Source organism: Lontra canadensis, unplaced genomic scaffold (genome assembly GCF_010015895.1).
Source record: "Lontra canadensis isolate GAN:19392208 unplaced genomic scaffold, GSC_riverotter_1.0 scaffold114, whole genome shotgun sequence".
NCBI classification, from domain to species: Eukaryota; Metazoa; Chordata; class Mammalia; order Carnivora; family Mustelidae; genus Lontra; species Lontra canadensis.
This window is the reverse complement of record NW_022631108.1, coordinates 407,288-435,200: the sequence shown is the minus strand read 5'-3', so window position 1 is coordinate 435,200 and position 27,913 is coordinate 407,288. Positions and strand designations below refer to the sequence as shown.

General features: G+C 38.2%; 1 protein-coding gene and 1 long non-coding RNA gene across 6 annotated transcripts in view; both read left to right on the top strand.

The window, feature by feature from the left end:
* ATRX (ATRX chromatin remodeler) overlaps positions 1-27,913 on the top strand; it is a 294,269-nt gene that overhangs the window by 9,482 nt on the left and 256,874 nt on the right. The window lies entirely within an intron of this gene.
* Positions 9,714-18,886, top strand: LOC116856893. Its single transcript, XR_004380649.1, has 3 exons — positions 9,714-9,743; positions 12,795-12,799; positions 18,723-18,886. It is a non-coding gene; the product is annotated as an uncharacterized LOC116856893 (long non-coding RNA).

The following is a 27,913-nucleotide window of genomic DNA, read 5'->3' as shown; positions in this document are numbered from 1 at the left end:
GTTTGGTTAATTTCTATAGAGTTGGGAAGAATTTGCCCACTTCTTACTGGTTTTTTTTTTTTTTTTTTTGCTTTTACCCTTTCTACCTTCTTCATATACCCCCAAAATTCAAAACCACAAAACACCCTATTTATGAATTTTCATTGTGTATTCTGAGTGTCTGCTAAAAGTAGAGAATCAAGAGTGAATGTTTCATATTAAAGTGACTGCACCTGTTACTCGTTAAGTATATGAAATAATACATTTCTTTCAAAGGCTGACTATCATGCATCCAACACCTCTTACTGAATATCTGTTTAGACACGGAAGAGAGAATATTGGAGAGTACTAAATGACTTCAGGGTTGTTTTTTTAAAATGCTCAACAAATCACCACTCTTCTTTTAAGGAATCTCTGAGCAGATACTACCTTCATTTTAGTAAGCATTTATTATTCCTCTGTACAGGGCAATTTGTTATTTCCCACATGGGAAAAAAGATGAACCCAGACCAGTTTCCTCCTTTGAGGAGCTTACACTCCAGTAGAGAGTACTTTAAGTTTTAAAGAAGGAACTATAAGCAGAATGTGTTGCTTATTATGAGAGAAGTAAAAGAAAATTCAATAGAAGAGGAGGAAGGGAAACTTTTTTGAGCTGAGTTGTATGATTAGAAAGTCATGTGTGAATTATCTTGCAGAGAGCTTTGAATGCTATGCTTAGGAATGGGGAGCCTTTGAATATTTTGAGCATGGGGTTATATATGAGTTTACTCTATGCCAGTCATTGGAAATACTGAGGAGATAGAACAGTCCTTTAGAAAAGGAATATATTTAGGAGAATATAGACATATATGTTCAACTCCCATTCCCCCTAAAAGTATAGTAGCAGATGCTAAGTACCAGCTGAGTGCTACTGACATATATGGTATAAGAACACAGTAGTTTAGTACTTGAATCTGGTAGAATGAATATGGGTAAAAGATGGAATTTCAAGGCAGGAAAGGATGACTTCTGGATACTTCTTCCTCCTTTGTTCCCATTCCAGTAGATACTAAAAAATTTAAATGACTTGTGTTCCTGAATACTGCCATCCACTTATTAGTGTTTTCCATGATTTGTCTCTGACATCTGAATTCTAAACAATAACCTGATTATTCTGGATGGGAGCTAGGGTTACCTGCCTAACTTGAAGAATGAATTGTGGAAACAGGTGCTGTTTTCTATTTCTAAAATCTAAATGTCTTAAAATTGTATTTTTTTTCTGCGGAGGAATAGAACCACAGTTCTCACCTAAAGACCCTTTTCTTATAACTCCTTAAAACAGGAGTAAAACTTCTGGCTTTGCTTCTTGCTCTTGCCACATTCTTTGCCTCTTGTCTCCATTTGAAGACTGGGTGGGGTGTGGTATATCATTGGAATGAACTGTATTTATGAAATAATGAAACATTTCCTAAAGCTTTTAGTAATTAGGCCCACATGAACATGGTGACCTTTATTGCAATTTAATTTTTATTTAGAGTATTACACAGAGACTGCTGTTTAGACATAATAAGGCAGAATGCTGACCTTATTCAAATATTGCTGCTTTATTACAAATTTGTAATTTCTTACTTCCATTAGAGCATGTATACTTTTATATTTAAAAGATAGGGTACCTGAGAGGCTCAGTTGGTTAAGCGTCTGTCTTTGGCTCAGGTCATGATCCTAGGGTCCTGGGATCGAGTCCCACGTTGGGCTTCCTGCTCAGCATGGAGTCTGCTTGTCCTTCTCCCTGTGCCCCTCCCCCCTGCTCATGCTCTCTTTTTCTCTCAAATAAAGAAATAAAACCTTTTTTTAAAAAAAGATTTTATTTATTTATTTGACAGACAGAGATCACAAGTAGGCAGAGAAACAGGCAGAGAGGGGAGGAAGCAGTCTCCCTGCTGAACAGAGAGCCCGATGAGGGGCTTGATCCCAGGACCCTGGGATCATGACCTGAGCCGAAGGCATAGACTTTAACCCACTGAGCCACCCAGGCACCCCAAGAAATAAAATCTTTTAAAAAAATAGATTGGAGTGTTTTTAGTCCTCCATTGTGTCTCTTTTTTCTTTTAATTTTTTATTTAAATTCTAGTTAACATACAGTACAATATCTGTTTCAGGAAGTCTTCATTTTTTTTAAGATTTTATTTCTTTGACAGAGAGACACAGTGGGAGAGGGAACACAAGCAGAGGGAGTGGGAGAGGGAGAAGCAGACTCCCTGCTGAGCAGGCGTCCCGACGTGGGGGTTTGATCCCAGGACCCTGAGATTATGACCTGAGCCGAAGTCAGACACTTAACTGAATGAGCCACCTGGGTGCCCCCGTCATGGTTTCTTAAATGTTTTGGAAAGGTTGACATCTTTTTTAAAGATTTTATTAATTTATTTGACAGAGAACACAAGCAGGGGGAGTAGCAGTGGTAGAGGGAGAAGCAAGCTCCTTTCTGAGTAGGGAGTCTGAGGCAGGGCTTGATCCCAGGATCCTGGGATCATCACTTGAGCTGAAGGCAAGACGCTTAACCAAGCGAGCCACCCAGGCACCCCCGGAAAGGTTGACATTTTCATACAAATTCTGAATAGTGTTTATTTGCTCGAGTAGGTACTTTTGGTACTGAGCCTAATAAAACCAGAAAAATTTAGACTCTGCCCTTAAGTGCTTTTAGACAAAAAATAAGTAAGACAAGAAGATAATAAATCACAGAAATATATTTTCCTGGCAACAAATATGGCAGATATGGAGATAGTTTATATGTGCATACCTATGAACTTTCAAAATAGATTTTAGGGGCGCCCGGGTGGCTCAGTGGGTTAAAGCCTCTGCCTTCGGCTTGGGTCGTGATCCCAGGGTCCTGGGATCGAGCCCCGCATCGGGCTCTCTGCTCAGGGGAGCCTGCTTCCCTTCCTCTCTCTCTGCCTAACTGTGATCTCAGTCTGTCAAATAAATAAATATTAAAAAAAATAGATTTTAGAGATTTTTCTTGTGCTGGAAGGGAGAATGGTAATGGACAAATATTAGTGTTACCAACCTTGTTATTTGTCTATTTCTTTTGTGATTTTATAGTTGCAATAAAATATAAAATTTAACATTTTAAGCACTTTAAAGTGTACAGTTCAGTGGCATTAAGTACATTAAATATATTCAGTGTTGTGCAGCCATCATTGCTCTCTAACTCTGGAGCATTTCCTTTACCTCTGAAAGAGTTCTCATATCTCCCAATATTCTGCATCATTGTGTATCTGTTACCTCTGTCCACCTCCAGAACTTTTTTGTCATCTCAAACTGAAACTCTGTACCCATTAAACAGTAACTTTCATTCCCCTCTCCCCTAATCCATTGGTAACTACCATTTCATTTTCTGTCTCTGATTTTAAGTATTCTAGATACTTTCATATAAGTGGAATTACACAATATTTGTCCTTTTGTGTTTGGCTTATTTCATTATTTAGCATAATGTCCTCAAGGTTCATCCATTTTGTAGCTTGTTATCAGAATTTCATTCCTTTTTAAGGCTAAATAATATTCCATTCATTATGTATGTATGTACCATACATATTTAGTTTATCTATTCATCTGTTGATGGACATTTGTGTTGTTTTCATCTTGGCTGTTGTGCATATTGCTTCTGTAAACATTGGTGAACAAATGTCTGTTGAAGTCTCTATTTTCAGTTCTTTTGAGCATGTACCCAGAAGTGGAATTCTAACTTTAATTTTTTAAAAAATTTTATTTATTTATTTGACACAGAGAAAGAGATCACAAGTAGGCAGAGAGGCAAGCAGAGAGAGAGGGGAGGCAGGCTCCCCACTGAGCAGAGAGCCTGACGCGGGGCTCGATCCCAGGACCCTGAGATCATGACCTGAGCTGAAGGCAGAGGCTTAACCCACTGAACCACCTAGGTGCTCCTCTAGCTTTAATTTTTTGGGAACCACTAAACTGTTTCCATGGTGGTTATACTGTTTTACATTTCCACTTACATTTTATAAGGGTATGAATTTCTCTACATTCTTGGTCAACAATGCTTTTTGTTTTGTTTTGTCTTTTAGAAAAATGAACTCATACAGTTTTGTTTTAGAATTAGGTTAACTTAAAAAATTTAGTTGACTGTGTCAGCTGTACTCTATAAAACAAATGAGTTGACGAATAAGAAACTAAACTGAAATAAAGAGGATTAAGAGGTACAAACTTCCAGTTATAAAATAAATAAGTCATGGAGAGGCAAATTACAGCATAGAGAATATAGTCAATAAAATTGTAATAATGTTGTTTGGTGTAGATATTGACTACATTTATCATGGTGATCACTGAGTAATGTATAGAATTGTTGAGTCATTATTTTGTGTATCTGAAATTAAGGTAACACTGTATATATCTATACTTAAGTATTGTCTGTTTTTTTAATAATAGCTATACTACAGGTGTAAAGTGTTATTGTAGTTTTTATTTGCATTTCCCTAATGACTAGTGAGATAAAGCCTCTTTTCATGTGCTTTTTGGCCGTTGCTGTATCTTATTTGGAAAAATGTCTATTGAAGTCTTTTGCTCAACTTTAAGTTGTTCTTTTTGTTGTTGTTGTAGGAGTCATTTAAAAATTCTGGATATTGGGGCACCTGGGTGGCTTAGTCAGTTAAGTGTCTAACCCTTGATCTCACCTTAGGTCTTGATCACAGGGTTGTGAGTTCAAGTCCTGGATAGGGTTCCATGCTGGGTTTGGAACCTACTTAAACAAATTCTGGATATTAATCCCTTATTAAATATATGATTTGTGAATATTTTTTCCATTTTTTTGGGTTTTCTTTTCACTCTTGGTAGTGTTCTTTGATGCATGAAAGTTTTCAGTTTGGATGAAGTCCAAACTATTATCTATTTTTTTCTTTTGTTGTATGAGTGTTTGGTGCCATCTAAGAAATGATTGCCAGGTCTAAAGTCATGAAGATTTACTCTTCTATTTTCTTTTTCTTTTTAAAAGATTTTTATTTATTTGTTAGAGAGAGAGCACAATCAGGGGGAGCAGCAGGCAGAGGGAGAAGCAGGCTCCCTGCTGAGCAAGGAGCCCGATGGAGGACTCCATCCCAGGACCAGACCCCGGGATCATGACCTGAGCCAAAGGCAGATACTTAACAATCTGACAAAATTCAACACCCTTTCACAATAAAAACACTCAGAGAACTAGGAAGAGAAAGGAACTTCCCCAATTGCATAATGAATATTAATGAAAAACTCACAGCTAATATACTTAATAGTGAAAAGACTAAAAATTTACAACCTGAGATCAGAAACAAGACAAGTATGCCTGTTTTTGCCATTTCTATTCAACAGAAGTTAAAAAAGAAAAAATAAAAACCAATCCAAGCAGTAAAGGATGAAGTGGTTTGTACAGGATGTGATCTTACATGTAGAAAATCCTAAAGAATCCTCAAAAAACTATTAGAGATAATAAATGAGTTCAGCCCAGTTGCAGGGTATAAGGTCAACACACAGAAAGCAGTTATATTCCTATACACTAGCAATAAACAATCCAAAGAGGATATTGAGAAAATATTTTTGCTATTTACAGCAGCCTCAGAAAGAATATATAGGAATGAATTTAATCAAAGAGTTTCAGAACTTGTACAATGAACATTATGAAACATTGCTTAAAAGAAATTAAATCAATTCCAGGGGTGCCTGCCTGGCTTTGTCAGAAGCTTGTGACTCTTGATTTCATGATCAAGAGTTCAAGCCCCACGTAGGGTGTAAAGATTACCACAATTTAGATGATTATGTGATTTCCCCCCTTTTTCTATATATGTGCTATTTTACATTGATATATTTTTGTCACACTTTGCATTCCTGGGATAAATCCTACTTGGTCATGGTGTATAATTGTATAATTATGGTGTATAATTCTTTGATGTGTCACTGAATTCTGTTTGCTAGCATTCTGTTTAGGATTTTTGAATCAGTAGCTAGGATTTTGTTTAGGACTTTTGTATCAGTATTCATAAGGGATATTGGTTTGTAGTTTTCTCTTTTTTTATGATGTGTTTCTCTGTATCAGGGTAATGCTGGCCTTATAGAATGAGTCAAGTGTTCCCTCCTCTTCTGTTTTTGGGAAGAATTCGAGAAATGATGATTATTCATTAAATGTTTGGTAGAATCTACTGGCGAAGCCACTGATCCTGGTTTTTCTTTTTTGGGATGTTTTTTGATTATAAACTCAAGTAAAGAGATTGAATAGTTACAAATAAAAAAAAAGAAAAAAGAGGTATTGATATTTACCTAATGAGGTTGCTTTTACCATTGTTCTTTATTTTATAATATAGCTCCAGGTTATACTTTGGTGTTGTTTCATTTCAGCCTGATAGTCTTCTTTTGGCATTTCTTGTAGGGCAAGTATACTAGCAGTTCATTTTCTCAGCTTTTGAATTTTTGGCATATTTCTTCATTTTTCAAGGTTATATTTGCTAGATACAGAATTCTTGGTTTTTCTCGCAGCACTTTAATACTCAATTTAAAAAAAATTATTTGAGAGAGAGAGAGAGCCCAAGGAAGGGGCCGAGGGAGAGGGAGAATCTTATACAGACTCCACACTGAGTGTAGAGCCCCATGTGGGATTTGATCTCAGAGCCCTGAGATCATAACCTGAGCTGAAACCAAGAGTCACATGCTTAACAAACTGCGCTACCCAGGTGCCCCTTTTTACAGCACTTTAAATATGTCATCTCACTTTACTGGTTTCCATGGTGTTCAACTGTTAATGAGGATCCATTGTACTTGTCATTTCTCATTGATTTTGAGATTTTCTTTGGTTTTGACAGTTTAATTATATTTTGTCTCACTATGGATTTCTGTTTATCCTTCTTGGAATTCATTGACCTTGATATGTAGATTCATATATTTCATGAATTTGGGCTGCTTTGACTATTACTTAAGTATTCTTTCTCCTTTTTCTTCTCTTCTGTGACTGTCTTATGCATGTCTCTTATGCATGTTTTATGCTTGATGGTATCTCACAAGTTTCTGGTGCTCTGGTCATTTTTCCTCTTTCTGCTTCTCATACTGGGTAATCTCAGTTGGTGCTATCTTTATTTTTTATTTTTTTTTTTTTAAAGATTTATTTATTTATTTATTTGATAGAGAGATCACAAGCAGGCAGAGAGGCAGGCAGAGAGAGAGGAGGAAGCAGGCTCCCTGCTGAGCAGAGAGCCCGATGCGGGGCTCGATCCCAGGACCCTGAGATCACGACCCGAGCCGAAGGCAGCGGCTTAACCCACTGAGCCACCCAGGCGCCCCTGGTGCTATCTTTAAATTCACTTATTCTTTCTTATTCTTGGTCAGATCTTCTGTTGTACCTCTGTAGTAAATTTTTCATGTCTGCTATTGTATTTTTCAACTCTAAAATTTTATTTGGTTCCATTTTTTTTAAAGATTTATTTATTTATTAGAGAGAGAGAGAGAGAGAGAGCGCACGCACGCGTGTGCACGTGAGATGGGAGAAGGTCAGAGGGAGAAGCAGACTCCCCATGGAGCTGGGAGTCCAATATGGGTCATGATCCCAGAACTCTGGGATCATGACCTGAGCTGAAGGCAGTTGTTTAATCAACTGAGCCACCCAGGGTGCCCTATTTGGTTCCTTTTTGTTTCTTTCTTTGTTTTTGGTAAGACATGCTGGTTTCTTTAGCTCTTTGATTATATTTAAAACAGTTTATTTAAAGTCCTTGTCTATTAATTCCAACATCTGGGCCTCCTTAGGGGCAGTTCTGTTAATTTCTTCTTTTTTCCCTGGGAATGGGCCATACTTTTCCTATTTCTTTGCATGCTTCTGTTTTTGTTGAAAAAAGGTACTTTGAGGGGCACCTGGGTGGCTCAGTGGTTAAAGCCTCTGCCTTCGGCTCAGGTCATGATCTCAGGGTCCTGGGATCGAGTCCCGCATCGGGCTCTCTGCTCAGCAGGGAGCCTGCCTCCTCCTCCTGTCTCTCTCTGCCTGCCTCTCTGCCTGCTTGTGATCTGTCTGTCAAATAAATTAAAAAAAAAATTAAAAAAAAAAAGAAAAAAGGTACTTTGAATATTGTAATATGGCAATTCTGGAAAACATTTTCCCCCCTCCCCAGGGTATGTTGTTGCTTCTTGTTGTGGTGTTTGCTTAGTGAACTTTTAAAAAAAAATATTTTATTTATTTATTTGAGAGAGAGAAAGCAAGAGGGCATAAGCAGCAGGGAGGGGATGTGGGAGAGGGAGAAGCAGGCTCCCAGCTGAGCAGGGAGCCCCATGTGGGGCTCAATCCCAGCTCCAGGATCATGACCTGAGCCAAAGACAGACATTTAACTGACTGAGCCACCCAGGTGCCCCCAGTTAGTGAACTTTCTAACCTATTTTCACAAAGGCTGTATTTGTCATGTGTGGGTACTGCAGTGTTTGTTCTGGTAGCTTATTGGTCAGTTAGTGGTTTGACAGAAAAAAAAAAGTTCAAAAACAAACAATAACCTAAACCAAATCAAAACAACTTTTTCTCTTAACATATTGGCTCAGTGTTGGGGTAGTTCTCAGTGCTTAGCCAGTTATTTAAAACTCTTGTAACTCTCACTTACTGATTGGGTGGAAGCTAAAGGTCAGATAAAGGTGAAAGTTTATGGTCTATTGTCTTTTCTGAGCATGTGTCTAGCCTTGAGCATAGGAATGTCCTTCCAAATTCCTTGGTATGTGCTGGAGCTTTTTGGAGCTCTTATTTTCTCCTGTATCTCTGACTTCTTTCTTCCCATCCTTTTTATGTCTGTCAAGTGCCTGGCCCACGTATTATCCCTTGCCCTGGTGGCTGTGGATAGTATATTTGCCTTTAAATTCTTTGGACAAATCCAGTTTGTTTTAGGAATTTGTTCCTCCTGAGAATGTTCTGGTTGGTGAATGAAAGAAAACCCACATCCCAGTCTGTCAGATAACAACCAAACAGGTCAAAACACACAACCACAGTTCTTTAAGAATAGGATCCACATCACTACATTTGGCATCTGCAAGTTCCCTAGGAATGTGGGCCACCATCTTCATGGCTTCCATCAAGCTGGGAATGGGACATGGTAGGTACATAAAGTTGAAACACCACAGTGCTCTCATACTGATGTTCAGTAGCTTTTTCTTTTTTTTTTGTTTTGTTTTGTTTTGTTAACTGGCCTTTAGTTTATTTAAAAGAGGTGGAAAATATAAGATATTTTGTCAGGTGAAATATAGTGATGATTGGAATGTTTATTGATTTAATTTGGTAAAAACAGTTTTTAACTATTTTATTTTATTTTTTAAAGGTAACCTCCTTAATCTAATAAAGAGTATTTATTAAAAGTTTAGAGATAATAGCAGTCTTTTTCTTAATTTATTTTCAGCGTGACAGAATTCATTGTTTATGCACCACACCCAGTGCTCCATGCAATACGTGCCCTCCATAATACCCACCACCTGACTCCCCCAACCGCCCACCCCCCACCCCTTCAAAACCCTCAGGTTGTTTTTCAGAGTCCATAGTCTCTCATGGTTCATCTCCCCTTCCAATTTCTCTCAACTCCCTTCTCCTATCCATCTCCCTATGTCCTCCATGTTATTTGTTATGCTCCACAAATAAGTGAAACCATATGATAATTGACTCTCTCTGCTTGACTCATTTCATTCAGCATAATCTCTTCCAGTCCCGCCCATGTTGCTACAGAAGTTGGGTATTCATCCTTTCTGATGGAGGCATAATACTCCATAGTGTATATGGACCACATCTTCCTTATCCATTCGTCTGTTGAAGGGCATCTTGGTTCTTTCCACAGTTTGGCAACCATGGCCATTGCTGCTATAAACATTGGGGTACAGATCGCCCTTCTTTTCACTACATCTGTGTCTTTGGGGTAAATACCCAGTAGTGCAATTGCAGGGTCATAGGGAAGGTCTCTTTTTAATTTCTTCAGGAATCTCCACACTGTTCTCCAAAGTGGCTGCACCAACTTGCATTCTCACCAACAGTGTAAGAGGGTTCCCCTTTCTCCACATCTTCTCCAACACACGTTGTTTCCTGTCTTGTTAATTTTGGCCATTCTAACTGGTATAAGGTGGTATCTCAGTGTGGTTTTAATTTGAATCTCCCTGATGGCTAGTGATGATGAACATTTTTTCATGTGCCTGATAACCATTTGTATGTCTTCGTTGGAGAAGTGTCTGTTCATATCTTCTGACCATTTTTTGACATGATTATCTGTTTTGTGTGTGTTGAGTTTGAGAAGTTCTTTATAGATCCTGGATATCAACCTTTTGTCTGTACTGTCATTTGCAAATATCTTCTCCATTCTGTGGGTAAAGCTCACAGCCTTCCCGTTGAGATCAGGAATACGACAAGGATGCCCACTCTCACCGCTCTTGTTCAACATAGTATTAGAAGTCCTAGCAACAGCAATCAGACAACAAAGAGAAATAAAAGGTATCCAAATTGGCAATGAAGAAGTCAAACTCTGTCTCTTCGCAGATGACATGATTCTTTATATGGAAAACCCAAGACTCCACCCCAAACTACTAGAACTCATACAGCAATTCAGCAATGTGGCAGGATACAAAGTCAATGTACAGAAATCAGTTGCTTTCTTGTATACTAACAATGAAAATACAGAAAGGGAATTTATAGAATCAGTTCCATTTACTATAGCACCAAGAACCATGAGATACCTGGGAATAAACCTAACCAAAGAGGTAAAGGATGTGTACTTGAGGAACTACAGAACACTCATGAAAGAAATTGAAGAAGACACAAAAAGATGGAAGACCATTCTATGCTCTTGGATTGGAAGAATAAACATTGTTAAAATGTCTGTACTGCCTAGAGCAATCTATACTTTTAATACCATTCTGATCAAAATTCCACCGGTATTTTTCAAAGAGCTGGAGCAAATAATCCTAAAATTCGTATGGAATCAGAAGAGACCCCGAATCACTAAGGAAATGTTGAAAAACAAAAACAAAACTGGCGGCATCACTTTACCTGATTTCAAGCTTTACTACAAAGCTATGATCACCAAGACAGCATGGTACTGGCATAAAAACAGACACATAGACCAGTGGAGCAGAGTAGAGAGCCCAGATATGGACCCTCAACTCTATGGGCAAATAATCTTCGACAAAGCAGGAAAAAATATACAGTGGGAAAAAGACAGTCTCTTTAATAAATGGTGCTGGGAAAATTGGACAGCTATATGTAGAAGAATGAAACTCGACCATTCTCTTACACCGTACACAAAGATAAACTCAAAATGGATAAAAGACCTCAACGTGAGACAGGAATCCATCAGAATCCTAGAGGAGAACATAGGCAGTAACCTCTTCGATATCATCCACAGCAGCTTCTTTCAAGATACGTCTCCAAAGGTAAAGGAAATAAAAGTGAAAATGAACTTTTGGGACTTCATCAAGATCAAAAGCTTCTGCACAGCAAAGAAACAGTCAGTAGCTTTTTCTATTAACTGTTCCCTGTTGGTTGTAGGTTTTTGATTGGATTCTGGATTTCCAAATATGTTTATTTGGAATTTTTTTAACTAGTGTAACTGTTGCCTTAGTGGAGGGACAGAGTTACTTGCTGTCACCATTGTATATGACATCATTCCTGGTGTGTTTGTTGTAATCCCTATGCCAGTGCCACATATTCTTTTTTTTTTTTTAAGATTTTATTCATTTATTTGACAGAAATCACAAGTAGGCAGAGAGGCAGGCAGAGAGAGAGGAAGGGAAGCAGGCTCCCCGCTGAACAGAGAGCCAGACGTGGGGCTCGATCCCAGGACCTGGGATCATGACCTGGGCCAAAGGCAGAGGCTTAGCTCACCGAGCCACCCATGCGCCCCCACATATTCTTAATAACTGTAGCTTTCTATGAACCCTGCTAGGGCATGAATGCCCACATTGTTATTCTTTGTACTATCTTGGCAATTCTTGAGTCTGTACTATTCCATATTATATACCCTTTTATGTTTCTAAATTCTTTGATTAGTGTTTTATTCTATTTTCATAAACATTTTTAAGGCCTAATGTGAGCCAGGGATTGTTTAAGGTCAGGGCTTTTCAGTCTTGGCATTATAGACATTTGGTCCAGGTAATTCTTTGCTGTGGGAAGCTGTTCTGTGTATGCATTGTATCCCCAGCCTCTGCCCAGTAGATACTAGTAAACACCGCACACTAGTTTTGACAACTGGAAATATTTAAAGACATTGTCGGATGGTTCCTGTGGGTGGTGAGGGTGTAGGAGGGGCAGAGTCCTTCTGTTTGATAACCACAATTCTGGATGATAGGGATTCACAGGTAATTAATACTGAGCTAAGTGAAGGAATAAACAACTGAAATACACTGATGTGGTTAAGTATAGTTACAAAGATATGAACCAAGAAATGTAGAAGAAGAGCAAAAAATTTCCTCGGAGAGTTAATGGTAATATTTTCTAAAGAGAGGGATGGCAGTTTTGAGTTGGGACTTAAGGCAAGGTAGCAGTGTTTACAAGGGGGAGAGATGGTCTAGGTGGTGCAAAGGTCATGTTTAGGGACTTGATAGAAGGGCCCTTTTGTGCCTTTTGGACAGTGAGACATTGTGATTGGGGAAGTAGAGGTGAAAAAAAGAAAGTTATTTGATCAGATTTGAAAAGGCTTTTTTAAAGATTTAAAAGGGCTTTCTATGCTACATTAATATCTTCATTTTATGCTTTTTTATATCATAGAAAATCGAATAATGTCTTTGGAGTAATATCAGCTTCTTTTAATTAACAGTGATAAAGTAAAATGATTAAAATTATATGGTAAATATTATACTCAAGAAAATAGCTCTGGTCTATAAAGTATGAAAAGAGGGAAGGGTGGAGATTTCTATAAAACTAAAACTAGATGTCAGATACTATTTTTTTTTTTAAACCATGCCATCCTTTGCGTAGACTGTTTTCATACTGTGTCAAATTCTTAAATGTTATCACGGATGATGATTCTTGGTATTGAAATAGAGGAGTGAGTTGGGAACATGTACAAAGTTTTCTGTTTTTTCAAGCAAATTATGAGGGTGATATATTTCAAAATGTCTGCTTTCTCAGATTGGACATGGAGTCTTATTAACTGAAACTGGTCTCCTATAATATGTCTATGTTCTTAGAAAAGGAAGATACTTGAAGAGTTAAAATGGTACAAAATTTTTTGTAACTTTTGATATTATTTCAAATTTACAGAAATTTTATGAGTACAAAGTACTCCTATCTACCCTTTTTCTAGAGTCACCATAGTTAACATTTTGTTTCAACTACATTATCATTTGTATATTCTCTGATTATATTTTTTTTTCCGGAGCTTTTTGAGGGTAAGTTGCGTAACATCATGTCCCTTTTCCCCTAAATGCTTCCAAAGGACAAGAGTATTGTTTTACACAATTACTGGGTAATTATCATATCATAAAATTTTAAATATGTATAATACCCTTATCTAGTCTGAAATCCATATTCAAAGTTGCAAGCTGCCCTAATAATATTCTTTCAGTTGGAAGTTATATCTCTCATTGTTTTCTTGACCTTGACAGGTTTTTTAGGTTTTTATTTAGATTCCAGTTAGTTAACATACAGTGTAATACTAGTTTCAGGTGCACAGTATATAGTGATTCAACAGTTCTATACAACACCCAGTGCTTGTCGCAACAAGTACACTCTTTAATCCCCATCAACTATTTTATTTCATTTTTTAAAAAATTTACTTACTTTAGAGAGAGAGAGAGTGTGTGCATGAGCAGGAGCGGGAGAGAGAGAGAGTCTCAAATAGACTGTGCCTAGCACAGAGCCTGCCTGACATGGGGCTTGATCTCATGACCTTGAGATCATGACCCACGCTGAAACCAGGAGTTGGAAAAAAAAAAAAGAAAATGAAACCAAGAATTGGATGCTGAACCAACTGCACCACCAAGGTGCCCCCCCATCAGCTCCTTAACCCATAGCTCCACACATCTCTCCTCTGTTAGACATCAGTTTGTTCTCTGTAGTTGAGTTTGTTTCTTGGTTTGCCTCTCTCTTTTCCCACCAATGCTAGTTTGTTTTGTTTCTTAAATTCCACATGTGAGTGAAATCATACAGTATTTCTCTTCTAACCTTGACATTTTCTTTTTGAGGGAGAGAAGGGGAGAGAGAGAGGGAGAGAGAGAATCTCAAGCAGGCTCCTTGCCCAGCGAGGAACCCAACATGGGGCTTGATCTCACAACCCTGAAATTATGACCTGAGCCGAAATCAAGAGTCAGACACTTAACCAAATGAACCACCCAGGAACCCCTGACCTTGACATTTTTGAAGAGTACAGTCTAGTTCTTTTTATAGAATACCCCTCAATTTGGGTTTGTGTGCTGTTTCCTTATGATTAGATTAAGTTACGGATTTTGGTTCTTTTTAAGTGCCTCTTAGCAGAAGACACATGATGTCAATTGGTCCCATTACTGGTGATGATTTTTATTTATTTATTTGAGAGAGAGAGAGAGAATGAGAGGGAAGAGGTCAGAGGGAGAAGCAGACTCCCTGCCAAGCAGGGAACCTGTTGTGGAACTCTATCCCAGGACTCCAGGATCATGACCTGAGCTGAAGGTAGTTGCTTAACCAACTGAGCCACCCAGGTGCCCTAAAGCTGTGTTTGAGGAATAATATTTTTTAAAGTTATAATAATGTGGAGAAATAATGGTGTAAGATGGTGATAGGTCTCAAATTTGAAAACAAACTGCTGTAATGAAACAAGTGAGAGTGAGAAGTAATAAAATATAATTGAGAATAAAAAATCAGCATATGGACAGGTCTGTGGAAATTGTGTTAAAGCCTGTCAGTCCCAGATTTGTTCTATTTGTTGTAATTCATTGAAGAATAGTTTGCAGAAAAATAATTCATGTGTGACAATTTGCTGTTTTCCCCATTTTTGTCCTTTGGTTCCACACCTCTCTCTCTCTTTGGGGTAAAAAATTATGGATTGTGTTGGAAGTTTGTAGGGGAAAGGAAAAGAGCCCAAAACTCTGAGCCTTTAATGCATTTTTAGATTTACCATAAAACCTTTAAAAATAGACACATTAAATATGGAAGAACTCTTTGAATCATGTTACTTTAAAGTAAGATTTCTGAATAGAATCACTGTTGACATTTTGGGATAGGTAATTTTTTGTTGTAAGGGGATTCTTGTGTGTATCATAAGATGTTTATCAGTATCCTTTGTCCTTTATCCACTAGAAGTCAGTGATAATCCTACCTATAGTTGTGACAACCAAAATTGTTTCCATACATTGTCATATGTACTGAGGGGGCAAATTTGCCCCCATTGAGAAGTGCTGCCTTACATCCAGTGGTTTGTCTCATCTCCCCCACAAAGGTCCTTGTACATGTGCATATATAATGTTCACATAGTTATAAATAGTTGTGATTAAATTTGGGAATCAGATTTTTCACTTAAAATGTTTTTTATAGTTATTTTTTCTTTTTATTATAGTATACAGAATAGAATTTACCATTTAATCATTTTTAGATCTACAGTTCATAAAATTTACCATTTAACCATTTTTGAGTGTACAGTTTGGTGGCATTAAGTAAATTAACTGTGTTGTATAACTCTTACTGCAATCAATTTGCAGAACTTTTTGATCATCCCAAAGAAAAACTTTGTATCCATTAAATGGTAATTCCCTATTCCTTCCTCCTCCAGTTCCTTGATAATTTTGAGGGAGAGAGCATGCGTGCATGTGTGAGCGCATGCATGCATGAGGGGGTATTGGCAGAGGGGAAGGGAGAGAGACAAGCAGACTGAGTGCTGACCCTGTTTTGGGGCTTGATCTCATGATACTAAGGTCATGACCTGAGCCAAAATCAAGAGTTGGATGTTCAACTGACTGAGCTACCTAGGTGCCCCTCTTTCATAGTCATTTTAAATCCATTTAGTTGTACTATAATTGACACAACTCTCTTCTTACTGATTAAAATTCTAATTTTTATAATGTGACAACTTTACATTTAAAATGCTTTCTAAAAGATCACCTTAGATTAAGAGAGGGATTAGTGAATTATGAATGTTTATGATTCTTTGATCATTTACCAGTTGCTTTCTGAAGGGTTTGCATTTATTTACACTGTTCTCAGAATGTGAGAACTCATTTCACTGTACCTTGGACAGTGGATGTTATTGCTATTTAAGTTATAGGGTATAAAGTAGTACCTTGCTATAAAGAGGTTAAAAGTAGTTTAACATGTTTTACTGACTGCATCTTTTATAGATATTTCCATTCTCTGCCCATATTCCTTTGATGACAAGATTTTTAAAATAAAAATATGGATTTATTTTTTGAGAGAGAGTGTGAGTGGGGAAGGGCAGAAGGGAGAGGGAGAGAGAGAATCTTAAGCAGGCTCCATGCCCAGGGCGGACCCTAATGGGGGGTTCAGTCTTGCAACCTGAGATCATGACCTGAGCTGAAATCAAGAGTTGGATACTTAAGTGACTGAGCCACCCAGGCACCCGCAGATGTCAGTCTTTTGTATTTGCTGGAAGTATTTTTCCTGGTTTTCTTTGATTTGAATTGTTATGGTCTTGGGGCACCTAGGTGGCTCAGTTGGTTGGGTGTCTGCCTTTGGCTCAGGTAATGGTCCTGCACTCCTGGGATCGAGGCCCGTGTCAGGCTCCCTGGGAGGGAGCCTGCTTCTCCCTCTCCTCCCTGCTAGTGCTCTCTCTGCGGTCTCTGTCTCTCTCAAATAAATAAAAATTTTTAAAAAATAAATTGTTATGGTCTTGAAACTTAAGTATAACTTTCTTGGATTAAGTTTTCCAACATAAAAGAAAGATTGATGTGGGAAAAGATAGATAATAGCATTCAGGGACAATCAGAAGTAATTTATATGTCACTGTAAATGTTCTTAAATAGTCATAGTTGTAATCTAAGAATATGCTGTTTATGCTATTTAGCTTAATCTTTAATATTTGAGATTTTTCTCACTTTATTTCTGGTGTTATATTTGAATTTGGTATTCCTTCCTCTAAAACATAGCTCTGAAAAATTTTTTAAAGATTTTATTTTGTAGAGAGAGTGAGAGCAGGGGTAGGGGCAGAGGGAGAGGAAGAGAGAGAATGTCAAGCAAACTCCTTTCTGACTGCAGAGCTCAATGTGGGGTTCCATCCCACTATCCTGAGATCATGACCTGAGCCAAAACCAAGTCAGGTAGTTACCTGACTGAGCCACCCAGGTGCCCCTGAATATTTTTATGTAACATTTCAGAAGTGAGGTTGTCAAGGTTTTGAGTGATATTATGGTAATGGTATGTATAGTATTTTGCCTTCTAAAAAATCGCTGAGACTATCTCTATAGGTAAATAAGGGGTAGGAATTAAAATAAATGTATCTCAGCTTTTCAAGAAAATTGGTGAACAAATTTTTCTGCATGTGGATACTATTCATATTTAATGATACCCATCTAAGGAAGTATGGGTATAGTTCATATTTCCTTAGTTTTGGGTAGTATGGGCTAGGCATGATCAATTTTCAAAGTGAGGAATTCAGAACATTTCCTTTTATTCATGTTTTATTAAAGTTATTGTTAAAATCAATATTTATTTGTGTAATGATAATAAATTTTTGTTATTTGTGTGTGTTTTTCTAAAAATTAGGAAACATGGCAGAGGGAGGACGTCTGTCCTTACTTTTATGTTAGATCTTGGTGAGGTTTGTTCAGTTTCCTGGTTTTGACAGAATGCTAAGCTAACAAAGATAAACAGGAGAATTATCGGCATAGTAGATTTATTATATGACATACCTCCCATTCAGTGATGATAGCTAGCTTGATTTCTATTTGTACTTAAATAGTTTGTTTTTTTAATGTTTTTTTTTTAAATTTTATTTATTTATTTGACAGAGATCACAAGTAGGCAGAGAGGCAGGCAGAGAGAGAGGAGGAAGCAGGCTCCCTGCTGAGCAGAAAGCCTGACGCGGGGCTTGATCCCAGGACCCTGAGATCATGACCTGAGCTGAAGGCAGAGGCTTAACCTACTGAGCCACCCAGGCGCCCCTGTACTTCAATAGTTTGTAAGGGAATGGAATGACTTTGAACCTTTGGGTAGTGTAAAATAAGTCAAGGTATTTTCAGGTCATGGAACATAGTGTTACTAATAGAATGAAATATTGAGAAAGCACTGGACCCAAGACCGTGGTTTCTATAACTTCTAGTTATGGGTCTTCTGATAACTGTATGACTCTGAGCCTCAAATTTTCCCTTTTTATCTAGTCCAGTCCCTCATTTTAAAGTACTTTTAGCTCTAAAATTCTATCCCTATGTTGGGTTATAGAACAATCCTATGAGATGACCTAGTAAAAGAGGAAGGCAGTAGCATTTCAGAAATATGTTTTGAGGTTGAGTCTCAAGTGAACTGCAGTTTTCCTTAAGTCTGAGGATGGTATGAATTAAAATGAAGGGATGTTTTGATTTTCACATTGTAGAGGGAAAGGGAATTGCTGATTGGTTATTATTTCCAGGAATGGACATGGAGCTGATTTACTTTTTTTTCTTTCTTTAATTTTTAAGTTTTTGAGTAATCTGTTTGCCCAGCATGGGATTCAAACTCATGACCTCAGTATCAAGAGTTGCATGTGCTACTGACTGAGCTGGTTAGGCACCTCTCAGCTGATTTACTCTTTTTTTTTTTTTAAGTATGCTCCACAGTGTGGAGCCAAATGTGGGGCTTGAACTCATGACCCTGAGGTCAGGACCTGAGCTGAAAGCTGAGATAAAGAGTTGGATGCTCAACTGACTGAGTCACCCAGGTTCTCTGCTGAATGACTCTTAAAATCGAACATGAGGATAAATTGGTGATCCCTTTATGCAAATTTAATAACTGGAAGGTATTTTAACAGCCATCTAGTAAAATTCTAGTTGGTTCTAGGACTATAACGGAAATTATTTCACTTCCAGTTCAGGGTTCTTGGTGTAACACTATGTTTTTAATTGTCCATTAGGATGTTTCTATGTATTTTCTAATAATAAAGTAAGAATATTTTTATATAATGTGTGTCAGATATCTTGTTCAAGAAAGTAAAGGACACTTGTTATGTTTTAAAGTGATTTTTACATTTTTTAATCACTTCCACAAGTCTCAAGGAAGTAAATTAGCCACAGTTCTATTGTTGTGACACTGAATTATTTGGATTATTCTTGATTTCCTGTATACTTGTTCACATGCTTCAGAGTTGTTTCCTTACTATTTAAGTTGTAATTATTTACCAGAATCACCACAGTTTAGCTCAGAGGGGCTAAGGGGGCTTTCCAAGAGTGTACAGTTAGTTAAATAGTTTTAGATTAGAAAAGTTTTTCTTTTTTTACCTTTTTTTAAAAGAGTTTTTATTAATTTATTTTTCAGAGAGAGAGAGAACATAGGCAGGCAGAGTGGCAGGCAGAGATAAGGGGAGAAGCAGGCTCCCTGCTGAGCAAGGAGCCAGATGTGGGACTTGATCCCAGGACACTGGGATCATGACCTGAGCCAAAGGCAGCTGCTTAACTGACTGAGCCACACAGGCATCATTTTAAAAAAAAAATATTTTATTTATTTGACAGGGAGAAAGAGGTTTGATAGGGAGAGGGAGCACAAGCAGGAGGAGCAGCAGGCAGAGGGAGAGGGAGAAGCAGGCTTCCTGCTTAGTAGAGCACCCGATTTGAGGCTCAATCCCAGGACCCTGGGATCATGACCTGAGCCAAAGTAGATTAGACGCTTAACTGACTAAGCCACCCAGATGGCCTGAAAAGTTTTCCTTCTTTCCTTTCTCTCTCCCTCCCTCCTTCCTTCCCTTCCTTCCTTCCTTCCTTACTTCCTTCCTTCTCTCCCGTCCTTCCTTTCTCCGTCCCTCCCTCCCTCCCAACCTCCCTCCCTCCCTCCCTCCCTTCTTTTCTCTTTTTTACCTTCTCTCTTTCTCTCTCTCTCTTCCTCCCTCCCTCCCTTTGTTCCTTCCCTTCCTTTCTTTCTCTTTAGATTTTTATTTATTTGCTAGAGAGAGTGAGAGCACAAACAGGGGCTCCGGCAGGCAGAGGGAGAAGCAGGTTCCCCGCTGAGCAAGGAGCCTGATGGGGCACTCAATCCCAGGACCCTGGGATCATGACCTGAGCCAAGGGCAGCCACCTAGGTGTCCTGAAAAGTTTCTTTTTCTAATCTCAGGTTGGTTTGTTGCAATGTGTAGTTTCTCCTTTGGATTTGCATAGTCCATAGTTTTGACTCTTTTTAAAGTCCAATAACCAGTTTAACAATAAGACCTTTAGAGGTCAGAGATTCCATTTGCTAGAAGAGTCCTGATGCCTTCTGGAGTATGAGGAAAAAGTGAGAAGAGTAAACCATTTCTGGTCTTTAATAAAATTTCAGTAATTTTTACTAATCTTTCTTTCATGAAACATTCCTTATTTGACTTCTCAAGTAGTCTACTATGTATTGGAACTTGGATCTCCATTTCTTTTATTACCTATGTGATTTTATTACGGTGAAAAATGTAGAATAAGTTAGAATTTGGCCATAAAATAGTTTACTTCTGTTACCTTCTTTGATCAGAGTGGGCAAAGTCCAGAAGCATGGATCAGATTTATGGAATTCAAGTCATGTCTTGGTAACTCTTTTTTTTTAAAAGATTTTATTTATTTATTTGACACAGAGAGAGAGAGAGAGAGAGAGATCACAAGTAGGCAGAGAGGCAAGCAGAGAGAGAGGGGGAGGCAGGTTCCCTGCTGAGCAGAGATCGGGGCTTGATCCCAGGACCCTGAGATCATGACCTGAGCCGAAGGCAGAGGCTTAATGCCCTGAGCCACCCAGGCGCCCCTGTCTTGGTAACTATTAAAATACTTTCCTAAATGCAGACTATAATAATTGATCAGGGAATATGGAGGTAGCCTTCAGATTTAGAAATGCCCATAAAATCCAGGATCAGTACCTTTTTATAAGATTATGGTTTAAGGGTTAGCCAGGATGAGTTATATCTCAATATAAAAAATTGAGAGGAGATAGTGGAGGGCTAGGAGGACCCCAGGCTTGTCTCATCCCTTGTACACAACTAGATAACTGTTAAATCATTCTAAATAACCCAGAAATCAGCCTGAATACTGACAAACTCCACAACTAAAGGGAGAGAAGTCATACTGAAGAAGGTAGGAAGTATGGAGACACTGTTTGGGGGAGAAACAGATTGTGGGTTCTGCAGAGGGGAGGGAGCCATGGTCACAGAGAGAGGCAAGACAGGAGGACACAGGGGAACTCACAAGGAGAGCATTTCCCCACTACCTCCTCCTGGGAAAACAAGGGGATGATTTTTTGTTGAGTTATTGCAACCAGTGGGCCTTAAAGTCTAGAGTTTTAAAGGTGGCAGCTTTTTTTTCCTTCAAAGTTTTATTTAAATTCTAGTTAGTTGGGGCGCCTGAGTGGCTCAGTGGTTTAAAGCCTCTACCTTCGACTCAGGCATGATCCCAGGGTCCTGGGATTGATCCCCGCATCAGGCTCTCCGCTCAGCAGGAAGCCTGCTTCCTCCCCTCTCTCTGCCTGCCTTTCTACCTACTTGTAATCTCTGTCAAATAAATAAATAAAATCTTTAAAAAAAATAAATTCTAGTTAGTTAACATACAGTGCAATATTGGTTTCGGGGTAGAATTTAGTGATTCATCACTTACATACAGCATCCAGTGCACATCATAAAAAATGTCCTTTTTTAAATTTTTAAAAATTTTTTATTTTTTTAACAAAAATGCCCTTCTTAATACCCATCACCCATCTAGCCCATCCCCCACCGACCTCCCTCCATCAACCCTTAGTTTGTTCTCTGTTAAGAGCTTCTTATGGTTTGTTTCCCTCTCTCTCGTTCTTTTTTTCCCCCTTCCCATATGTTCATCTGTTTTCTTTCTTAAATTCCATCTATGAATGAAATCATATCGTATTTGTTTTTCTCTTATGGACTTACTTCACTTAGCATAATACACTGTAGCTCCATCGACATCATTGCAAGTGGCAAGATTTCATTGTTTTCAATGGCTGAGTAAATTCGATGGGTGAATAATATTCCATTTTGTGTGTATACACACACACATACACATCACATCTTCCTTATTCATTCATCAGTTGATTTGGCCTCTTTCCATATTTTGGCTATTATTGATAGAGCTTCTATAAACACCACAGTGCATGTACCCCTTTAAATACCTGGTGGACACGGGGAGATGATTTGCTGATCTTAGAGCACCTCCCTGACAGGTAGCATTTGCCACAATCTTCTCTGGGGACAAAGAAACCGGTTGGCATATTTTCTCTTCCCTGTTCCCCAACATAAATGAACATCTACCTGCAGGAAGCAATGCAGCACCTCACACTGGCTGCCTAACCTCCTTACACCAAGTCCCACACCCCTGCACTCTGGTGGAACTGCTGTTCTTGGTCAAGTTTGCCTCAGTTCCAGAATGGTGAACCACTTTCCAGACTAATAGAAACCTCTACCCATTCCACATCTCCCGAGCAGAGACTTCTGTGGGGCTTCAGTTCTAGTGAAAGTAGTATCAGGTCTCATTTAACAGGCAGACCAGAGCCCACCTAATTTAAATTCTCCAGACTCTGGCCAAGGACCAAACACTGCCCACTGTAGGCAAGGAGAGCCTCTGCATACAACTGCTTGAAGGACAGAGCAGCCAAAACATGATAGGAGAGTGCACATGCACACACCAGACACTTCCTTAAGTGCCAGGCCCTGGATACTATATGACTTCTTCTTCATAAAGCCTTTACTTTTAGGAGCAGGAACCATAACTTTTATAACACACAGAAGTCAGAGATTTAGACAAAATGCTAGAATGGAGGAACTCATCCAACCTGAAAGAACAAGATAAGGTCACAGCCAGAGATCTAAGCTAAACAGATCCAAGTAGTATGCCTGGTGGAATATTGAAAGCAACAATTCATAGCCATAGTTGCTGTGCTTGAGAAAAGCCTGGAAGACTTCAGTAAGGCCTGTACCACAGAGATAAAATAACTAAAAAGGGATCAGAACTGATGACTGAGGTAACTGAGACCTGAAACAGGCTCAATGCAATGAACACAAGGTTGGAAGAAGCAGAGGAATGAATAAATGATATAGAAAACAAAATGGTGTAGGGGCGCCTGGGTGGCTCAGTGGGTTAAGCCGCTGCCTTCGGCTCAGGTCATGATCTCAGGGTCCTGGGATCGAGTCCCGTATCGGGCTCTCTGCTCGGCAGGGAGCCTGCTTCTCTCTCTCTCTCTCTCTTTCTCTGCCTGCCTCTCTGTCTACTTGTGATCTCTGTCAAATAACTAAATAAAATCTTTAAAAAAAATGGTGTAAAATAATGAAGCTGAAGAAAAGAGAAGAATTATGGAACAAGAATAGACTTTGGGAAGTCAGTGAGTCCATCAAATGTAATAACGTTTGTGTCATAGGTGTCCCAGATGAAGAACAAAAGAGAAAAGGGGACAGAACATTTATTTGAGGAAATAATAGCTGAAAACTTCCTTAATCTGGGGAAGGAAACAGACATCCATATCCAGGAGACACAGAGAACGACCATCAAATCAACAAAAGTGGGCCAATACCAAAATATTGTAATTAAAATTGCAAAATATAGTGATGAAGAAAAATATCGTGGGTGCCTGGGTGGCTCAGTCGATTGAACATCTGACTCTTGGTTTTTGGCTCAGGTTATGATCTCAGGATCATGAAATGGAGCCCCATGTTGGGCTCTGTGCTTAGTGGGAAGTCTGCTTGAGATTCTCTCTTTCCCTCTGCCTCTCCCCCTACTCACATGTGCTCTAAAATAAATAAATCTTTTAAAAAATCATTAAAAAAATTCGAAAGCAGCAAGACAAAAGAAGTCCTTAACTGACAAAGGAAGACCCATAAGGTTCACTGCAGATTCCTCAACAAAAACATGGCATGCCGGAATGGAGTGGCATAATATCTATAAAATGTTGAATGGGAAAATTCTGCAGCCAAGAATATTCTATCCAGCAAGGCTATCATTCAGAATGGAAGGAGAGATAAAGAGTTTCCCAGACAAACAATAAAGGAGTTTGTGACCGTTAATCCAGTTTCCTGCAAGAAATATTAAAGGAGACTCTGAGTGGGAAGGAGAGACAAAAAATGATGATGACAAGAAAGTAGTAGAGAAAAACTCCAGAAGCCATGACAAATAATAAAATGGCACTAAATGTGTATCTGTTAGTAATCATTCTGAATGTGAATAGACTTAAAAAGCTCCAAACAAAAGACATAGGGTATCAGAGTGGATAAAAAACAAACAGGACCCATCTATATGCTACCTACATGAGATTTATGTTAGATCTAAAGGCACCTGCAGATTGAAAGTGAGGGGATGTAGAAACATATATCATGCAAATGGATGTCAGTAGGAAGCCAGAATAGCTATGTGTATATCAAATAAAATAGACTTTAAAGCACACTGTAACAAGAGACAGTATAGGGCAGTATATCATAATAAAGGTGCCTGTCCAAGAGAAGATCTAATTGTAAATATTTATGCACTCAACATGGGATCACGCAAATATATAAAACAGTAACAAACATAAATGAACTCATTGATAATAATACAATAGTTTCAGGGGACTTTAACATTATACTTAATATCAATGGACATATCATCTAAAAAAACGAGCTAGGAAACTGTGGCTTTGAGTGACATACTGGATTAGATGGACTTAAGAAATATATTTACAGCACATCATCCTAAAACAGCAGAATGCACATTCTTTTGAAGTGCACATAGGACATTTTCCAGAATAGATCAAATACTGGGTCACTAATCAGGCCTCAACAAGTACAAAAAGATTGAGAACATACCATGCATCTTTTCTGACCACAATTCTATGAAACTTTAAGTCAACCACAAGAAAAAAATTGGAAAGGCTAAAAAGCATGGAGGTTGAACAATGTGCTACTAAAGAAGGAATGGGTCAACCAAGAAATCAACGAATATATTAAAACATACATAGAAACAAATAAAAACACAACAGTTTAAAACCTTTGGGATGCAGCATTAAGAGGGAGGTAAATAACAATACAGGCCTACCTCAAGGAAGAAAAATCTCAAATCAACAACCTAACCTTACACCTAAAGGAGTTAGAAAAAGAACTACAAATGAAGCCTAAAGACAGTGGAAGACAGGAAATAATAAAGATTAGAACAGAAACAAATAATATAGAAAGTAAACAAACAAAACCCAGATCAATGAAAATAGGAGCTAGTTCTTTGAAAATATCAATTAAATTGATAAACCCCTCGCCAGACTTATCAAAAAGGAAAGATAAGGGAACAAAGTAAAACAGATGAGAGGAGAAACAACAAACACCACGGTAATACAGACAATAAGTGAATATTATGAAAAACTATGCTAACATATTGGACAACCTGAAAGGAGTGGATAAATTCCTAGAAACATAAACTACCAAAACTGAAATAGGAGGAAGTAGGAAAGTTGAACAGACTGATAAGCAACAGATTGAATCAGTAGTCAGAAATCTCCCAACAAACAAAAGTCCAGGGCCAGATGGCTTCTCAGAAGAATTCTATGAAACTTTTAAAGAAGAGTTAATAACTTTTCTTCTCAAAACTATTTAAAAAAAAAGAAGTGGGAGGAAAACTTCCAAATTCGTTCTAAGAGGCTAGTATTATCCTGATACCAAAACCAAATAAAGACTCTGCTAAAACAGAGAAATACAGGCCAATATCCCTGATGAACATGGATGCAAAAATTCTCAGTAAAATATTAGCAAACTGAATCCAACACTACATTCAAAGTATCATTATGTATTCCTGGGCTGCGACAGTGGTTCAGTATTCCTAAGTCAATCAGTATGATATACCACATTAATAAAAGGATAAGAACCATATGCTCCTTTCAGTTGATGCAGGAAAGTATTTGACAAAGTATAACATCCATTCTTGATTAAAAACCCTCAACAAAGTAGGGTTAGAGGGAACATTTCTTAACATCATAAAGGCCTTATATGAAAACCCCACAGCTAATGTTATCCTCAGTGGGGAAAAACCAGCCTTTTCCCCTCCTCTATGGTTAGGAACAAAACAGGTATGTCCACCCTTACCACCATCATTTAACATAATATTGGAAGTCCTAGCCACGGTAAGCAGACAACAAAAGGAAAGGCCTCCCAATTGGCAAGGAAGAACTCAAACTTTGACTGTTTGCAGATGAAATGATACTTTATATAGAAACCCAAAAGACTTGACCAGTAAATTGCTAGATCTGATGAAAGAATTCAGTGAAGTTCCAGGATACAAAGTTAACATATAGAAATCTGTTGTGTTTTTATACACCAGTAATGAAGTAGCAGAAAGAGAAATCGAGTAATCAAACCCTTTTATAATTTTATGGGGAAAAAAGATGTCTAGCAATAAACCCAACCAAGAGGTAAAAGATCTATAATCTGAAAATATAAAACACTGATGAAAGAAATTGAAGATGACACAGGGAAATGGAAAAACATTCTATGCTTATGGATTGGAAGAACCAGTGTGAATCTACACATTCAGTGTAATCCCTCTCAAAATACCATCAGCATTTTTCACAGAGCTGAAAGAAACAATCCGAAAATTTGTATGGTACCACAAAAGACACTGAATAATGCAAGCAACTTGAAAAAGAAAAACAAAGCTGGAGGCATCACAATTCTGGGCTTAAAGCTGTATTACAAAGCTGTGATCATCAGGACAGTATGGTACTGGCACGAAAACAGACACATAGATCAATGGAACAGAATAGAAAACTCAGAAATGGACCCACAATTATATGGTCAACTAATTTTTGACAAAGCAGAAAAGAATATCCAGTGGGAAAAAAGTCTTTTCAACAAATGATGTTGGGAACACTGGACAGCCACATGCAGAAGAATGAAACTGGACCACTTTCTTAACACCATACAAAAATAAACTCAAAATGGATGAAAGATCTAAATGTGAGACAGAAAACCATCAAAATCCTAGAGGACAACAAAGGCAGGAACCTCTTTGACCTTGGCTGTAGCAGCTTCTTACTAGACGTGTCTCTGGAGGCAAGGGAAACAAAAGCAAAAATGAACTGTTTGGACTTTATCAAGATAAAAAGCTTCTGCACAGTGAAGCAAACAATCAAAACTAAAAAGCAACCTATGGAATGGGAGAAGATATTTGCAAATTACCAATCTGATAATGGGTTAGTATTCAAAATCTATAAAGAACTTAAAAACTCAATACCCAGAAAACAAATAATCCAGTTAAGAAATGGGCAAGAAGACATGAATGAGACATTTTTCCAAAGAAGATATCCAAATGGCTAACAGCTGCATGAAAAGATGCTCAATGTCACTTATCATCAGGGAAATACAAATCAAAACTGCAATGGGCTATCACCTCACACCAGTCAGAATGGATAAAATTAAGAAGACAGGAAAGAACAGGTTTTGGTGGGGATGTGGAGAAAGGAGAACCCTCTTACACTGTTGGGTGGGAATGCAAACTGGTTTCAGCCAGTTTGGAAAACAGCATGGAGATTCATCAAAAAGTTAAAAGTAGAACTACCTTGGGGCGCCTGGGTGGCTTAGTGGGTTAAAGCCTCTGCCTTTGGCTCTGGTCATGGTCTCGGGGTCTTGGGATCGAGCCCCGCATCTGGCTCTCTGCTCAGCAGGGAGCCTGCTGCTTCCCTTCCTCTCTCTCTGCCTGCCTCTCTGCCTACTTGTGATCTCTGTCAAATAAATAAAATCTTTAAAAAAAGTAGAACTACCTTACGATTGTGCAATTGTACTATTAGATGTTTACCCAAGGAATTAAAAAATACTAAGAGGGATATGTGCACCTTGATGTTTGTAGCAGCATTACCTATAATAGCGAAATTATGGAAGGAGCCCAAATATCCATCGACTGATTAATAGATAAAGTG